Source organism: Humulus lupulus, chromosome 7 (assembly GCF_963169125.1).
Source record: "Humulus lupulus chromosome 7, drHumLupu1.1, whole genome shotgun sequence".
NCBI classification, from domain to species: Eukaryota; Viridiplantae; Streptophyta; class Magnoliopsida; order Rosales; family Cannabaceae; genus Humulus; species Humulus lupulus.
Window position 1 is genome coordinate 70,509,626 of NC_084799.1, and position 3,183 is coordinate 70,512,808.

Sequence of the window (3,183 nt, forward strand, 5' to 3'; positions counted from 1 at the left end):
ATTTTCTTGATCTTCTGGGGCAATGGGGATTTGGTTATATCCCGAATACCCATCAAGAAAGCAATAATATGCATGACCAGCTAATCGTTCAAGCATTTGATCAATAAAAGGTAATGGAAAATGGTCTTTTCTAGTAACATTATTCAGCTTTCTATAATCTATGCACACTCTCCACCCCGTTTGTACTCTAGTGGGGATTAATTCATTTTTCTCATTTTCAACAACTGTGATCCCAGACTTCTTAGGCACAACTTGAACTGGACTAACCCATTGAATATCAGAAATAGGATAAATGATACCTACGTCTAACAATTTTATGACCTCTTCTCTAACTACTTCTTTCATATTTGGATTTAACCTTCTTTGACATTCCCGAGAGGTTTTAGCATTCTCTTCTAGATGGATTCTATGCATACATATGGATGGGCTAATTCCTTTAATGTCTCTAATGGTCCAACCTATGGCTTCTTTATGTTTTCTAAGGACATCTAACAATTTATCTTCTCTTTCTTTATCTAAAGCGGATGCTATGATAACAGGTAAAGTTTCAGATTCTCCTAGAAAAGTATATTTTAAATTTTTTGGTAAAGGTTTAAGGTCTAACTTTGGAGACTCAAAAATTGATTGAACATGATCTAAGGGTGAAAAATGTTCAACTTTGGTTTCATTTAAGGGTATAGGCTCTACCAAATAATTCACATCATCATTAGAGTCATCAACATGCAAGTTTATACCAAAGTATTTTTCACAAAAATCAAGTAAGTCATTTCCATCATCTTCACAAATACTATCTATCATGTTAACTTCATGCACTTCCTCACACTCAACAGATTTAACAACATTAAATACATTCAATTCAACAGTCATATTTCCAAAAGATAATTTCAAAACACCATTACGACAATTTATGATTGCATTAGATGTAACTAAGAATGGTCTACCTAAAATGATAGGAATTTGAGCATGCATATTTTCCACAGGTTGAGTATCAAGAACAATGAAATCAACAGGAAAATAAAATTTATCAACTTTTATCAAAACATCTTCTATAATGCCTCTAGGAATTTTCACAGAACGATCGGCTAATTGAAGAGTTATAGAGGAAGGTTTTAGCTCACCAAGACAAAGTTGCTTATAAACAGAATAAGGCAATAAATTCACACTATCACCCAAATCAAGTAAAGTCTTGTTAATAAAATGATCACAAATAATGCATGAAATTGTGGGACACCCAGGATCTTTATATTTAACAAGACTCTTATATTGAATAATGGAACTAGCTTGTTCAGTTAAAAATTCCTTTTTAGGAACATTAGTGTTTCTTTTAACAGTACAAAGATCCTTTAAAAATTTAGAGTAGGCAGGAATTTGTTTAATGGCATCTAAGAAAGGGATATTGATACTAACTTGTTTAAAAACTTCTAAGATGTCATTATATTGGCCGCCTTTTTTAATTGGAAGTAATCTTTGTGGGAATGGGGCTTTTGGAATGAAAGGATGGATTGGAATTTCCTTGTTTGAAGAGTCATTGGCATTAGAACTAGAAGGCTGACTTTTTTCTTTTTCTTTTTCATTTTCAACCTCGGGTATGTAATCGGGTTTGACAATGTTCTTTCCAGACCTAAGAGTTGAAATTGATTTGACTTCTCCATTATGACTAGACTTTCCTATCTCATATTGACCTTTTGGATTAGGGATAGGTTGACTAGGGAATGTTCCTTTTTCCCTATCAGCTAAAGCAGTGGCGAGTTGTCCTACTTGTGTCTCGAGTTTGGTAATTGATTGAGACTGATTTTGTAGGATTTGTTTAGTGGATTGCATAAATTGTTGTAAAGTATCTTCTAAGGAAGGTTTCCTTTGTTGAGGATATGGTTGATTTTTTGGGGCATGAGTTTGGTTTTGTGTGTTGTATTGGTGCCCTTGATTCATTTGGGGTTGGTTTTGTCTCCATGAAAAGTTCGGATGGTTTCTCCAATTTGGATTGTAGGTGGATGAAAATGGGCTATCATTTGGTTTCCCATAAGAATGAAGAGCATTGACCTCCTCAGAAAAGGCTTCTTGGTAGGAAGGACATGATTGGGCATTATGGCAAGGACTAGAACATATAGAACAAACATCTTTTCTTGGTTGTATTGGAGAGTTTATAGTTTGGCTTATGGCTAAAGCTTCTACTTTTCTCGCTAATTTGTCTAAGGATGTTCTTAAGTCTAATTCTTCTTTTACTTCATACCTTCCTCCTTTTTTTGGTGAATTAGTTGACCTAGACGTAGGATCAAAATAATTCCATTGTTGTGAATTGACAGATAAATCTTCAAGGGCGTCCCACGCCTCTTGTCCTTGAAATTTAAAAAAAATTCCAGTATGCATAGATTGAATCATTTGACGATTAGAGGGAGTCAAACCATCATAAAAATATTTTACAAGTCTCCATTTTTCAAAACCATGATGAGGACATTTTAATAAAAAATCTTTAAATCTTTCTCAACATTCATAAAACTCTTCATTATCTTTTTGAAAAAACTCGGAGATTTCTCTCCTTAGACTATCAGTTTTAGACATAGGAAAAAATTTCAGCAAGAATTTATTATAAAGTTGATCCCATGTAGTTATAGACCCCGTGGGAAGGGAATTTAACCAAGCTTTTGATTTTCTTTTAATGAAAAAGGAAACAATCTTAGTTTGACCGACTCATCAGAAAAATTTTGAAATTTAAATGTTGAGAAAATTTCTAAGAAATCTTTGACATGCATGTAAGGATCCTCTCTATCTAACCCATAAAAAGATGGCAACAGTTGAATGATTGCTGGTTTAAGCTCAAAATAAGTAGCTGAAGTTGTAGGTAAAACAATGCATGAAGGAGCATTAGATGAAATGGGTGCAAAATATTCAAGCAAAGTTTTTTCAGGCAAAACATTTTCATCAACATGATTAGCAATCGGTTCCATGGTGCTCAAATTTTTACTAACACTTTCAATTTCAAACAAAGATAAACGTCTTTTTACTAATCGTTTTTTAGAGTTACGTTCCCAATGATGCATACAATTTTAACAAACAAAACAACAAATATAATCTCAAACAAACAATTTTCTGATGTGGACGATCAGTTAAAACCGCAACCACAGAGCATACTTATAATTTTTTAGAGATTTCACAACAATATAATTTTTATGGTTTACTTGTCCC

At 33.2% G+C, this 3,183-nt stretch overlaps 1 non-coding gene across 1 annotated transcript; it reads left to right on the forward strand.

Annotated features, from left to right (window-relative positions):
* Positions 1-2,437: 2,437 nt before the first annotated feature.
* Positions 2,438-2,544, forward strand: LOC133793028 (small nucleolar RNA R71). Its single transcript, XR_009874492.1, has one exon. It is a non-coding gene; the product is annotated as a small nucleolar RNA R71 (small nucleolar RNA).
* The last annotated feature ends 639 nt before the right edge of the window (positions 2,545-3,183 follow it).